This window comes from Bos javanicus, chromosome X, assembly GCF_032452875.1.
Source record: "Bos javanicus breed banteng chromosome X, ARS-OSU_banteng_1.0, whole genome shotgun sequence".
Taxonomy (NCBI): Eukaryota; Metazoa; Chordata; class Mammalia; order Artiodactyla; family Bovidae; genus Bos; species Bos javanicus.
In genome coordinates this window covers 19,917,037-19,932,998 of record NC_083897.1, presented here as the reverse complement: position 1 = coordinate 19,932,998, position 15,962 = coordinate 19,917,037, and the positions used below count along the sequence as shown (strand labels likewise).

The 15,962-nt window shown below is 40.7% G+C and overlaps 1 protein-coding gene across 3 annotated transcripts in view; it reads right to left on the bottom strand.

The window, feature by feature from the left end:
• Nucleotides 1-15,962, bottom strand: part of FHL1 (four and a half LIM domains 1) — a 65,000-nt gene that overhangs the window by 30,776 nt on the left and 18,262 nt on the right. For 2 of the 3 annotated variants that reach the window (XM_061408461.1, XM_061408463.1), the window contains exon 2: nucleotides 11,001-11,074. The gene's annotated coding sequence lies outside the window, so the exon portion shown is untranslated. Of the gene's footprint in view, nucleotides 1-11,000; nucleotides 11,075-12,712; nucleotides 12,802-15,962 lie in introns of those variants that run through there. The other variant, XM_061408462.1, reaches the window with a different exon arrangement.

Here is a 15,962-nt window from a genome sequence, read left to right as displayed (position 1 = left end):
CACTTAGTTTAAAAAACAAGATATAAAATAAAAGATGGGGCTTCCTCGTGGTCCAATGGCTAGGAATTCACTTGCCCAGTGCAGGGGGCCTGGGTTCGATCCCCAGTCACAGAGTGAGATCCACAACTAAAAGTTCACATGCCAAAACAAAGACGTGGTACTGATGCTCCTGCTCTGAATCAGGTCCCATCAGAAGTTATCCCTCCTATCAGATGTTTACCCTCAACCCTTTTAAGGTATTCCCTTCAAATGAGCATCACCTAGTATGCACTTGAAAATTCACACACTGCTATTTTGAGAGGAAGGATGGCTCTAACTTTGTAGTCGCAATAGCGCAATAGACCTGGGGTTGAAAAGTCACATGTGTGTAAAAGCCAAGCAGGTCTTACAAAATAGTAAGACATTCAGATAATGGCACCCGACCCTTGTCCTTAGTGTCAAGGAGATAACAGAGTGGTGGACACTGTGGCAAGTTTCAGAGCTCATGTTCTATCTAAAGATACAGCAGCTATTTGGCTCCAGCCTAGCATTGCTCAACAGGAATGCAGGCTCGATGCTGCCAGATCTTCTGATATTTCAAGAGAAGATGAAAATCTGGATTTTTTTAAAAAATGTGAAATCTCTCAATTTCTAAATGATTGGCAATTCACTTAAAATTTTAAAAGAACACCTCTGTGTGCCAGATCCAGCCCACCAGCTTGAGACCTTGGCTCTAGACAGAAGATTTCCAAAGTCTTTAAGCCTGTGTGACCCATCTGGGCTGCTTTTCCTGCTTACTACTAGTGCACCAAGAAGAGAGGTCACATGAATAGACATGCTACGAATCAAATCACCATGACTACTACTCTTACAAATTTTGTTTTGTGAATATTAAAAACTGCCAAATCGATAATGAAAGTGACCATATGTCAATGATATAAATATTCCCTAGAAGTCAAATTAATGCTTCCTTAATTGACAAAATAATCTCTACTACAAAAACTAACACAGAGAATACCCAGCTCAAGTATGCATTAAGAATTACATTGTATTCAAGTTTTTGTTCCAAGTAATTCCATACCTATTGGGCAGCCAAAGAGAACAAATTCAAGTTCTTCAATTATAAAGCTTACCTGTGAAAAATGCTGTGCTAAACATAAAACAGGATACATTATCATTAAAGAAACATAAAATATATCCTCATGTGGAAACTGCAAAGTCCATTTTCCTTAACTGTCCAGTTTTTCCAAATAACTTTTAAAAACAAGAATGTGAAATACAGTTACATTTGTTTTCATTTTGGGGGCATTTGGGTCCCAGACACAGCTGCACATGCTCATATGGAGGTGACATAATTCACCAGCTCAAGGAGCAAACTGGAGATGGCGACTTTGGTTTGCACCCCTGAACCCATACTGGTCTACTCAATGCTGGGCAATTTATTTTAAAAAGGAAAATCAAGCTTTAGCTTCCTCATTTGCAGAAGGGAAAATAATCTAGGGATGTCCTACCCTTGAAGACTATTAAACCAAAATGTATCATTCTTTTTGTTTTGCTCACTCTTATATTCCTGATCCAGTCCACAGAAGGGCTGGATGAATGAATAAAAGAAAGGAAAACACATCAACACATCATAAGACACCACAACATCGTGACCGTTGAGCTATTACTTTAACATCAATGCCACAGATTTCTGTCACAGTGAAGCAGAACTTAATGCATTCTATTTCATTAACTCACTTGAGAAGTTCACTGCTCTCAAAGAAAACCCAAAGATGTTAAGTTTTAGTCAAAGATGTCATCCAGGGAATTGTTAATATCAGAAAACCACTTCAAATATGCCTTCACAGGACTTAAACTAAAATGTTCCATTTTAAGAATACAGTCTTGTACACATAGTTTCTACTGAAGTTTTCTTACTGACAAAGTTTGTCAGGGCTGCAAACTACAGTGGAAGTGGTAAGGGCAAAAAATGTATCTGATAGGCCAAGTTTCACCTGGCCAGCATTTCCAACTCAGTTGATGGGAGGATGTTTTTAGCTTTTCTGTGTATGTCCGTAAACAATCCAGTGTCTGTTTCTGTGGAAAAATAAAAGCAAGACCTGTGAAAGGGCACAGAGCAAAAACCTTGGCTCCTTAAACAGAGCTTTTCAACTGCCCTAGGGCTCCTTGGAGGAGAAGAGTTGCAGCCTCCTACTTGAGCCAAGGCAGTTCTGGTTTGGTGTTCTCTACTGTGGATGTGACTGGTGATAGAAGCAAGGTCTGATGCTGTAAAGAGCAATATTGCATAGGAACCTGGAATGTCAGGTCCATGAATCAAGGCAAATTGGAAGTGGTCAAACAGGAGATGGCAAGAGTGAACGCCAACATTCTAGGAATCAGCGAACTAAAATGGACTGGAATGGGTGAATTTAACTCAGATGACCATTGTATCTATTACTGCGGGCAGGAATTCTTAGAAGAAATGGAGTAGCCATCATGGTCAACAAAAGAGTCTGAAATGCAGTACTTGGATGCAGTCTCAAAAACGACAGAATGATCTCTGTTCGTTTCCAAGGCAAACCATTCAATATCACGGTAATCCAAGTCTATGCCCCAACCAGTAACGCTGAAGAAGCTGAAGTTGAATGGTTCTATGAAGACCTACAAGACCTTCTAGAACTAATACCCAAAAAAGATGTCCTTTTCATTATAGGGGACTGGAATGCAAAAGTAGGAAGTCAAGAAACACCTGGGGTAACAGGCAAATTTGGCCTTGGAATATGGAATGAAGCAGGGCAAAGACGAATAGAGTTTTGCCAAGAGAAGGCACTGGTCATAGCAAACACCCTCTTCCAACAACACAAGCGAAGACTCTATACATGGACATCACCAGATGGTCAACGCCAAAAACAGATTGATTATATTCTTTGCAGTCAAAGATGGAGAAGATCTATACAAGTCAGCAAAAATAAGACTGGGAGCTGACTGTGGCTCAGATCATAAACTCCTTATTGCCAAATTCAGATTTAAACTGAAGAAAGTGGGGAAAACCACTAGACCATTCAGGTATGACCTAAATCAAATCCCTTATGATTATACAGTGGAAGTGAGGAATAGATTTAAGGGACTAGATCTGATAGAGTGCCTGATGAACTATGGACGGAGATTCGTGACACTGTACAGGAGACAGGGATCAAGATCATCCCCATGGAAAAGAAATGCAAAAAAGGAAAATGGCTGTCTGTGGAGGCCTTACAAATAGCTGTGAAAAGAAGAGAAGTGAAAAGCAAAGGAGAAAAGGAGATACAAGCATCTGAATGCAGAGTTCCAAAGAACAGGAAGAAGAGACAAGAAAGCCTTCCTCAGCAATCAATGCAAAGAAATAGCAGAAAACAACAGAATGGGAAAGACTAGAGATGTCTTCAAGAAAATTAGAGATACCAAGGGAACATTTCATGCAAAGATGGGCTTGATAAAGACAGAAATGGTATGGACCTAACAGAAGCAGAAGATATTAAGAAGAGGTGGCCAGAATACACAGAAGAACTGTACAAAAAAGACCTTCACGACCCAGATATTCATGATGGTATGATCACTCATCTAGAGCCAGACATCCTGGAATGTGAAGTCAAGTGGGCCTTAGTAAGCATCACTATGAACAAAGCTAGTGGAGGTGATGGAATTCCAGTTGAGCTATTTCAAATCCTGAAAGATGATGCTGTGAAAGTGCTGCACTCAATATGCCAGCAAAGTTGGAAAACTCAGCAGTGGCCACAGGACTGGAAAAGGTCAGTTTTCATTCCAATCCCAAAGAAAGGCAATGCCAAAGAATGCTCAAACTACCACACAATTGCACTCATCTCACACACTAGGAAAGTAATGCTCAAAATTCTCCATGCCAGGCTTCAGCAATACGTGAATCGTGAACTTCCAGATGTTCAAGCTGGTTTTAGAAAAGGCAGAGGAACCAGAGATCAAATTGCCAACATCCGCTGGATCATCGAAAAAGCAAGAGAGTTTCAGAAAAACATCTATTTCTGCTTTATTGACTATGCCAAAGCCTTTGACTGTGTGGATCACAATAAACTGTGGAAAATTCTGAAAGAGATGGGAATACCAGACCACCTGACCTGCCTCTTGAGAAACCTATATGTAGGTCAGGAAGCAACAGTTAGAACTGGACATGGAACAACAGACTGGTTCCAAATAGGAAAAGGAGTACGTCAAGGCTGTATATTGTCACCCTGCTTATTTAACTTCTATGCAGAGTACATCATGAGTAACGCTGGGCTGGAAGAAGCACAAGCTGGAATCAAGATTGCCAGGAGAAATATCAATAACCTCAGATATGCAGATGACACCTCAGTTACGGCAGACAGTGAAGAGGAACTAAAAAGCCTCTTGATGAAAGTGAAAGAGGAGAGTGAAAAAGTTGGCTTAAAGCTCAACATTCAGAAAAGGAAGATCACGGCATCTGGTCCCATCACTTCATGGGAAATAGATGGGGAAACAGTGGAAACAGTGTCAGACTTTTTTGGGGGGCTCCAAAATCACTGCAGATGGTGATTGCAGCCATGAAATTAAAAGACGCTTATTCCTTGGAAGGAAAGTTATGACCAACCTAGACAGCATATTAAAAAGCAGAGACATTACTTTGCCAACAAAGGTCCACCTAGTCAAGGCTATGGTTTTTCCAGTGGTCATGTATGGATGTGAGAGTTGGACTATGAAGAAGGCTAAGCGCCAAAGAATTGATGCTTTTGAACTGTGGTGCTGGAGAAGACTCTTGAGAGTCCCTTGGACTGCAAGGAGATCCAACCAGTCCATTCTAAAGGAGATCAGTCCTGGGTGTTCTTTGGAAGGACTGATGCTAAAGCTGAAACTCCAATACTTTGTCCACCTCATGCGAAGAGTTGACTCATTGGAAAAGACTGATGCTGGGAGGGACTGGGGGCAGGAGGAGAAGGGGACGACAGAGGATGAGATGGCTAGATGGCAACACCGACTCGACAGACATGAGTCTGAGTGAACTCCGGGAGTTGGTGATGGACAGGGAGGCCTGGCGTGCTGTGATTCATGGGGTCACAAAGAGTTGGACACGACCGAACTGACTGTGGTAAGACCTAAAGCTTTATTTGAGAACAGGATTTTATCATTTAAAAAAAAGTTTGAAAACAACCCTTCTGGATAAAGGCTGGGGCTGATAGTAACGCCAGGAATTTAACCTTAAAATGGAAGAGTTGATCATAGCTGGCAGCTGAGAGAAACAGGGAAGGATCTCTGACTACCACTATAACTGATGAAATTGATCAAATTCAGATTAAACATTTCTAAAAAGCTGTCCTACTTGTTCACTCTTTAGGGTTTAATATCTTTAAGCTAAGCTAAGCTAAGTCGCTTCAGTCGTGTCCGACTCTGTGCGACCCCATAGACGGCAGCCCACCAGGCTCCCCCGTCCCTGGGATTCTCCAAGCAAGAACACTGGAGTAGGTTGCCATTGCCTTCTCCAATACATGAAAGTGAAAAGTGAAAGTGAAGTCGCTCAGTCGTGTCCGACTCAGCGACCCCATGGATTACAGCCTACCAGGCTCCTCCATCCATGGGATTTTCCAGGCAAGAGTACTGGAATGGGGTGCCAGGCTTCATATTTTCTATCTAGGGTTTAATATATTTAAAAATCTCTGACAAATATTAAAAGCAGCAAGGGAAAAACAACAAATAACACACAAGGGGATTCCCATAAGGATAACAGCTGATCTTTCTACAGAAACTCTTCAGGCCAGGAGGGAATGGCAGGACATACTTAAAGTGATGAAAGAAAATAACCTACAGCCCAGATTACTGTACCAAGCAACGATCTCCTTCAAATATGAAGGAGAAATCAAAAGCTTTACAGACAAGCAAAAGCTGAGAGAATTCAGCACCACCAAACCAGCTCTCCAACAAATGCTAAAGGATCTTCTCTAGACAGAAAACACAGAAAGGGGGTATCAACTCAAACCCAAAACAACAAAGTAAATGGCAACGGGACTATACTTATCAATAATTACCTTAAATGTAAATGGGTTGAATGCCCCAACCAAAAGACAAAGACTGGCTGAATGGATACAAAAACAAGACCCCTATATATATTGTCTACAAGAGACCCACCTCAAAACAAGGGACACATACAGACTGAAAGTGAAGGGCTGGAAAAAGATATTCCACGCAAATAGAGACCAAAAGAAAGCAGGAGTAGCAATACTCATATCAGATAAAATAGACTTTAAAACAAAGGCTGTGAAAAGAGACAAAGATGGATACTGCATAATGATCAAAGGATCAATCCAAGAAGAAGATATAACAATTATAAATATATATGCACCAAACATAGGAGCACCACAATATGTAAGACAAATGTATGAAAGGGGAAATTAACAGTAACACAATAGTAGTGGGAGACTTTAATACCCCACTCACACCTATGGATAGACCAACTAAACAGAAAATTAACAAGGAAACAAACTTTCATTAAATGATACAACAGACCAGCTAGACCTAATTGATATCTAGGGACATTTCACCCCAAAACAATGAATTTTACCTTTTTCTCAAGTGAATACAGAACCGTCTCCAGGACAGATCACATCCTGGGCCATAAATCTAGCCTTGGTAAATTCAAAAAAACTGAAATCATTCCAAGCATCTTTTCTGACCACAATGAAGTAAGATTAGATCTCAATTACAGGAGAAAAACTATTAAAAATTCCAACATATGGACACTGAACAACACGCTGCTGAATAACCAACAAATCACAGAGGAAATAAAAAAAGAAATCAAAATATGCATAGAAATGAATGAAAATGAAAACACAACAACCCAAAACCTGTGGGACACTGTAAAAGCAGTGCTAAGGGGAAGGCTCATAGCAATACAGGCATACCTCAAGAAACAAGAAAAAAGACAAATAATCTAACTCTACACCTAAAGCAACTAGAAAAGGAAGAAATGAAGAACCCCAGGGTTAGTAGAAGGAAAGAAATCTTAAAAATCAGGGCAGAAATAAATGCAAAAGAAACAAAAGAGACCATAGCAAAAATAAACAAAGCCAAAAGCTGGATCTTTGAGAGGATAAACAAAATTGACAAACCATTAGCCAGACTCATCAAGAAACAAAGGAGAAAAACCAAATCAATAAAATTATAAGTGAAAATGGAGAGATCACAACAGACAACACAGAAATACAAAGGATCATAAGAGACTACTATCAGCAATTATATGCCAATAAAATGGACAACCTGGAAGAAATGGATAAATTCTTAGAAAAGTACAACTTCCCAAAACTGAACCAGGAAGAAATAGAAAATCTGAACAGACCCATCACAAGCACTGAAATTGAAACTGTAATCAGAAATCTTCCAGCAAACAAAAGCCCAGGTCCAGACGGCTTCACAGCTGAATTCTACCAAAAATTTAGAGAAGAGCTAACAGCTATTCTACTCAAACTCTTCCAGAAAATTGCAGAGGAAGGTAAACTTCCAAACTTATTCTATGAGGCCACCATCACCCTAATATCAAAACCTGACAAAGATGCCACACACAAAAAAACTACAGGCCTATATCACTGATGAACATAGATGCAAAAATCCTTAACAAAATTCTAGCAATCAGAATCCAACAACACATTAAAAAGATTATACACCATGACCAAGTGGGCTTTATCCCAGGGATGTAAGGATTCTTCAATATCCGCAAATCAATCAATGTAATACACCACATTAACAAATCGAAAAATAAAAGCCATATGATTATTTCAATAGATGCAGAGAAAACCTTTGACAAAATTCAACATCCATTTATGATAAAAACTCTCCAGAAAGCAGCAATAGAAGGAACATACCTCAACATAATAAAAGTTATACAGGACAAACCCACAGCAAACATTATCCTCAATGGTGAAAAATTGAAAGCATTTCCCCTAAAGTCAGGAACAAGACAAGGGTGCCCACTCTCACCACTAATATTCAACATAGTTTTGGAAGTTTTGGCCATAGCAATCAGAGCAGAAAAAGAAATAAAAGGAATCCAGACTGGAAAAGAAGAAGTAAAACTCTCACTGTTTGCAGACGACATGATCCTCTACATAGAAAAGCCTAACGACTCCATGAGAAAATTACTAGAGCTAATCAATGAATATAGTAAAGCTGCAGGATATAAAATCAACACACAGAAATCCCTTGCATTCCTATACACTAACAATGAGAAATCAGAAAGAGAAATTAAGAAAACAATTCCATTCACCACTGCAACGAAAAGAATAAAATACTTAGGAATATCAATGAAGTCAACCACTTCAGTCAGTTTTTACAAGTCAACCACTTGTAAAAGAATGAAACTAGAACACTTTCTAACATTATACACAAAAATAAACTCTAAATGGATTAAAGATCTAAACATAATACCAGAAACTATAAAACTCCTGGAGGAGAACATAGGCAAAACACTCTCCGACATAAGTCACAGCAGGATCCTCTATGACCCACCTCCCAGAATATTGGAAATAAAAGCAAAAATAAACAAATGGAACCTAATTAAAATTAAAAGCTTCTGCACAACAAAGGAAACTTTAAGCAAGGTGAAAAGACAGCCTTCAGAATGGGAGAAAATAATAGCAAATGAAGCAATGGACAAAGAATTAATCTCAAAAATATACAAGCAACTCCTGCAGCTCAATTCCAGAAAAATAAACGACCCAATCAAAAAATGGGCCAAAGAACTAAGCAGACATTTCTCCAAAGAAGACATACAGATGGCTAACAAACACATGAAAAGATGCTCAACATCACTCATTATCAGAGAAATGCAAATCAAAACCACAATGAGGTACCATTCCACGCCAGTCAGAATGGCTGCTATCCAAAAGTCTACAAGCAATAAATGCTGGAGAGGGTGTGGAGAAAAGGGAACCCTCTTACACTGTTGGTGGGAATGCAAACTAGTACAGCCACTATGGAGAACAGTGTGGAGATTCCTTAAAAAACTGGAAATAGAACTGTCTCATGATCCAGCAATCCCACTGCTGGGCATACACACCGAGGAAACCAGAATTGAAAGAGACACGTGTACCCCAATGTTCGTCGCAGCACTGTTTATAATAGCCAGGACATGGAAGCAACCTAGATGTCCATCAGCAGAAGAATGGATAAGAAAGCTGAGGTACATATACACAATGGAGTATTACTCAGCTGTTAAAAAGAATGCATTTGAATCAGTTCTAATGAGGTGGATGAAACTGGAGCCTATTATACAGAGTGAAGTAAGTCAGAAAGAAAAACACCAATACAGTATACTAACACATATATATGGAATTTAGAAAGATGGTAATGATAACCCTATATGCGAGACAGCAAAAGAGATACAGATGTATAGAACAGTCTTTTGGACTCTTTGTGGGAGAGGGCAAGGGTGGGATGATTTGGGAGAATGGCATCGAAACATGTAAATTATCACATGTGAAATGAATCGCCAGTCCAGGTTCGATGCACGATACAGGATGCTTGGGGCTGGCGCACTGGGATGACCCAGAGGGATGGTATGGGGTGGGTGGTGGGAGGGGGGTTCAGGATGGGAACGTGTGTACACCCGTGGCAGATTCCTGTTGATGTGTGGCAAAACCAATACAATATTGTAAAGTAATTAGCCTCCAATTAAAATAAATACAGTATACTAACACATATATATGGAATTTAGAAAGATGGTAACAATAACCCTGTGTACGAGACAGCAAAAGAGACACCGATGTATAGATCAGTCTTATGGACTCTGTGGGAGAGGGAGAGGGTGGGGAGATTTGGGAGAATAGCATTGAAACATGTATAATATCATGTATGAAACGAGTCGCCAGTCCAGGTTCGATGCACGGTACTGGATGCTTGGGGCTGGTGCACTGGGACGACCCAGAGGGAGGCAGGGGGAGGGAGGAGGGAGGAGGGTTCAGGATGGGGAATGTGGGTATATCTGTGGCGGATTCATTTCGATATTTGGCAAAACTAATACAATATTGTAAAGTTTAAAAATAAAATAAAATAAAAAAAAAAATCTCTGGAGAACTCTGTATCAAATAGATGTAACAAAGGCTACTACCCTAACTGAAATGACAGGCCCTACACTGCATGTGGGACAGAGCATGGAACTGGGCGGGGTGGAAGGGAAGGCAGAAATGCAGCAACCTTTTGAATGGATGAAACTAGAAATCCTGAGTGGTCTGGTGCCAGCAAATGTTACTACCACTCTTATAAACACAAGGAGACTGGGGTCCAAAGAGCAGCAAGACTGCGGCTCCGTACACTGTGCCTAGATGAACTGTCTTGCAGAGTTCCTTCTTCCAGTTTTTGCAAAGGTGAACATCCCCTATCTCTCAAAAAAGACAGAAAAGAGTAACCTGGCATCATCACAGAGTCTCCAGAAGCTGCCAAAGCTACTAGGACTAGGCGGATGGAGGATGCCTCTCCAGGGTATGTGAAATGGAAGGACTGGCCTTGCCCAGCTGCTCACACCCACGCGGCTGCGCTCAGAACTTCAGTCCATCAGAAAATGATCTGCCAACCACATTAAGGTGACCCCACGGAAATGCTCCAAATTGGTAGACTGTGAGCGGCTGCCCCACACCTTGGCTCAGCTCACCCCAGGCCTGAAGAGTCCTGACAGCTGACTGGGCGGCCCAAGAGCTGCTCCACGCAGCTTTCCTGTTCCCTACCGTCCACAGGGTGCCAGAGGCAGATCTGTAGCCTCAGGCCGACCTTCTAACTATTCTGCTGTGCTTGGCACATTCACTTCTCATGCCCCCAAATTAAAAGCAAATGAGATGTTTTCACCCTTGAAAAGGCAATCCCCAGAGACCTCGTATCTAGGGTAAGCAGTGACATTGGTCAGCTCAATTAAAACAAATGCGCTTAAAATCTACCACACAGATAAAGATTTCTGGACAGTGTTGATGCGAACGCCACACACCAGAAGGTGGAGACTGGTGTAATAATGTGTGGCAATTGGGAAAACTTACCTCACAGTGGATATGTGCAGAACGGGATGTATTCGGTGAGGGCGGGACACCGCTAACAACCACCTCTGATGTGCCTAAGTTAGGAAAAAATGAGAAGCAAGAGGTCAAGTTACCTTTTCAGGAGAAAAGCTAGAAGTTTCTTAAAAAAAAAAAAAAAAAAAAAAACCCTCACGATCCAAAAGTCAACTTCCTTTGAAATGGCTCACGATAACACCTTCTTCTCTGTATTTACAACTCTTGAAGTTAAGGAAAACTGCCAAGATGTTCTGCATATTTCCCCAAATGTCTGTTTATCATATAACATTTGCACCGGCAATGGATCTGGCCCCCTCATTATCAAGCTGTATTAGCTCAAACACTCAGCATTGTTAGCAGAGTGAGCTCATGGCCTATTTCAGTTTTAAATTAACATTTGGCAATCACCCGGGTAATCAAAACAAATGACTCAGTCATTTAGAATAGATTTATTAGTTGAGTCTCCCCCCGCTCTTTTAACATCTCTAGTGTATTTTGCCACAGGAGAGCTCAGAGCCAGACAGAATGTAGAACACAAGTCACCAGAGGAATATTTAGAGGTGTTGCCATGGAGATGAGGTGCTTAGTGACTGCTGAAGTTATCTCCAATCAACAACAGGATTAGGCAGCAGGCTGGTGGGCAGGCTCATCCCCGCATGGATGGTTCTGCCTGACTAGGAAACAGGTGTGCCCTGTGCTTTTCCCACTGACACACAAAATGGTACACTCTGACACGCTGCCCTCTCCACACCCTCCAGGCCTCCCCACAGGCAGCGCTGACATCACCACCTTACCCGCCCCCCCCATTATTCAGAAAGGACTGGCTGGGGCTAAGGAGAAAGGAAGTGTGATCACTGTATCTTCCCCAACATGTGAAATCCTGAAACCCACACCAAAGGCTCTTTTATATCAACTGTGAAATGTACATGAGTGAAAGAATTTGAAGGAAAAGACAGCTCCCTGAGAGAAGGCCCTCCTCCCCCCACAACCCAGGCCCACCTGTTCTGTTCACTCCTCCATTCCCACACCTAGAACAGTACCTGGCACACAGGAGGCACTCATGAAGCATCCATTGAATGAAATAAGGCAAACAAAAACCAAAGATTATAACCAGGCTCAAAACTCCCCATGCTCCACAACCAACTTGTTTCAAGCCGATCATCAAACAAGCAGTGGTTAGAGATTTTCTTTTTAATGTTAATGAATGCGAAAATAAATCCAGTTAGTTCAACAGGCTATGGGTTCATCAATTTAGAGACCTTAATGACAACTGTTGAAGACAACTCTTCAAATTCAGTATGGACAAGTCTGCTGACGATAGGGACAGGGGTCTTGTCTGCCAGATCTAAAGCCCCAGATCCAAAGACAAATTTGTTAACTTTCAAAAGTGAATGCTTAAATTGACTGACTCCAAAGAAATGCCTTCTAGTCCCCTTCCCACCTACACTTAAGGAGAGACAATATTTTCTTGTTCTATCATATGAACAATGTCTCATTGGTTCCATGTTCTACCTCATTTGTCTTACAGGACTTTAAGTTTCTTGGTGACAGGGACAGAAAGCCCCGATTTCTTGGGGACAGGGACAAGAATCCCTGATTTCTTTTCTACCTCCCAGGACTTAGCATGGTATGTATGTACAAAAGGCTTGGCTCAGCCTCATCTCCCACCACCCGCACCCCAATCATACGGAACTCACTGTTTCTAAAAGGTGCCACACCCTTTCATGCAGCTGTGGGAAGAATGCAGCATGGCACAGCTGTTCACAGCAAGGGCGCCGGAGTCAGACTGGCTGGGTTCATGTGCTGGCCCCGCCTTATATCAGCTGTACAACCTCTGGGAACCTCATAATGGTAAGTGACATCACAGAGGGACTGGACGCTGGCAAGATGGCAGGGCATGTAAAGCCCCTAACCAGGGCCTCACTCATATAAGGTACTCAGTGAACATCACATATATATTTATCATGATGATTACAGCAGGCAGAGAATGAAATGTTATCAAACGTGGATAATAATTTCATATTCTGCCACAGACAGTTGGCCCCAAGCATACCCCTATGTAGATCCAACCCAACCTAAACTTTGAATCTGAATCCATCACAGTCTAGCCTCATGATAAGTGACCTCACAGAGGGACTGGACGCTGGCAAGATGGCAGGGCATGTAAAGCACTTAACCAGGGCCTCACTCATACAAGGTACTCAGTGAACATCACATATATATTTATCACGATGATTACAGCAGGCAGAGAATGAAATGTTATCAAACTTGGATAATAATTTCATATTCTGCCACAGACAGTTGGCCCCAAGCATACCCCTACATATATCCAACCCAACCTAAACTTTGAATCTGAATCCATCACAGTCTAGCCTTATGATACTAGTCCATTTTACTCACTTTGTCGGAACCAGTTTTTCCTAGAGATAGATTCGATATGCAGTGGGCTCTATTTGAAGGAATCCCATTCTCTAAACAACCAGAATAGCTTCCTCCCTAAGATCCCAACACTGCCAGTACCTTCCCTGCTTTCTCTCTGTCTACTCCCTACCTCTACAAGCTCAGGCTCTAAGGAGCCTTGTGGGGCCAGAGAACTTGTTTTCCAGTAACCACAGCAAGTCACCGACCGGCTCTCTTGAGTCCTTGAGTGTTATGTTCCCTGACACCCTCCAGAGGGCAGTAGAGAGAAAGGCCCAAAGGCTGAGCACACAGAACTCTCTGCACCGGGGTCCAACTTGGTCCCCTGCCAGAGGAGTCTTGGGTTGCAGAGTTCATGGTTTCACCTTCAAGAACTACCCCACAAAGAAAGACAAAAACATACAGCAAGATTTTAACAGCATCTGTATCTCCATTTCACTTTATTGTCAGGGCTAGTGCCCTGAACATTTAGTTGGGGTTGGGGGGATAAAGGCACTCATGGCGATAGTGTTGTGTACACTTTTCAATCTGCAGTGTGCAACTGTGGCCCTGACCAGACATAACACAAATTGTGTTGATGGTATTGCGCAAGTCAAAGAGTAAAAACAGGACAGCAGCCAAACATACTGGGTAAAATGTGATGACAGCAAAGTAATCCAAAATAAAACCCAAACACTTTAGGGTCAGTCATGCTTTCAAATAAATCACGTTAATCTTATCCCACCCTGACAGAATTAATAAGTGAAGTTAGACAAACTATTTATGTTATTCCAGAAGCCAGAAGCTACATTCTAGTGACATTCAACATACACAATCATTCTCCTTCAGGTTTAACAAGGGTATTTTGGTCACAGATACTGATGATCCTATCACTATGGACAGCCAAGCCTAAATGATCCCCAAATCACCAATCAACTCAGTGAATTATATGGAAACATAAGATCCAGAAACAGCAGCTGTCTGAATGAACCTAAAGACCAGTTGAATCAGTCAAAATGGATGAGCTCCATAGAATCATTGTCTCCTCAATTGTCATGGTAACCATTCCTTAATCATATCCTTCCAAATATTCTCTCCTACCTTAGAAACCAAAGAGCAGTGAACCCCAAATACCTTCTTAATTAGGTATGCTTGTGATGGTACCAGGCAGCAGCTTAGACTTATTTATCCTGCTTTGATTCAAATGCTTACACTGCTACGGTTGTCAAGACATCAGCATATGCACGTCTAAAACACATTTGAAATGTTACCATTATATGCAATAAGAAATACAAATGAGATGGCCACTGGCTTCTTTCCTTCAGCAGAAGAACTGATAAAGCGGCTCTTACCCAGTAAAATTATGTGTTGGTATAAACAAACAGTTAAGACAAAAGATGCCTCATTTTAATAATTTCAACATAATCAAGATCTATAACATCATAATCAAATCTTTACCAACACATTAACTTAATACATAAACAAAAACCAAAAGGATATTATGTTATAGAAATAAAATAAAATCCAATTTTGTGTCCTTAGATTGAATATAATACACTCTATGTCTGGAAGATTATCTATTCCACACAAGTTTCTACATTTACTTTATATGATATAATATTCTTCAGAAATTGGAAAGAGAAATGTTTTATGTTTATTCAACCTGGCAAAAGAGAGGTTATATTTTTAAAAGATATCTATTAGATATATTATACATTTTAAGTTGTGATCCTTCTAGATTCATCTTTAGACTTTTATGCACAACTTTTCCAAAGTTAGAGTAGTAAGCCATTTAAAAATATTGCATTGGAATATATGGAACCTTTTTAAATATAGAATTTGCTTGTACTGGTTTCCAACTAGTAATAAAAGGTCTTTCCTTCCAGAAATGCACAACCTGTATACTAATAAAAGAGGAAAGGTAAGCAGTGTGTCCACCAGGCCCCAAATAAGCACTAAGGAGCTCTTTCGACAGGCCATTTCTGGATGCAAATTTACAGAATTTTTGGTCACAAAGGGTGGATGAAAAATAAAAATATATTCATTCCTTTTTTATTGGCATACTAAAATTTGCAACAAAAGCAAAAATAATCAAGTGGGACTATATAAAATAAAAAAGCATCTGTGCAGCAAAGAAAATGATCAACAAAGTGAAAAGGCAACCTATGGAATGAGAGAAAAATATTTGCAAATCATATATCTGATAAGGAACTAGTATCCAAAATATACAAAGAACTCATACAACTCAATGGCAAAATAAATAATCCAATTAACAAATGGGCAGTGGAAGTGAATAGACATTTTCCCAAAGAACACAAACACATGGCCAACAGGTACATGAAACAACGCTTCAACATCACTAATTTCCCTGGTTCAATATCAGGGAAATGTGAACCCAAACCACAAAATCACCTCACACCCACAGAATGGCTATTATCTAAACACTACAAGTAACAAGTGTTGGCAAGGATGTAGAACAAAAGGAACATTCTTACACTGTTGGTGGGAATGTAAATTGGTGCAGCCACTACAGAAAACAGTATGGAGTCT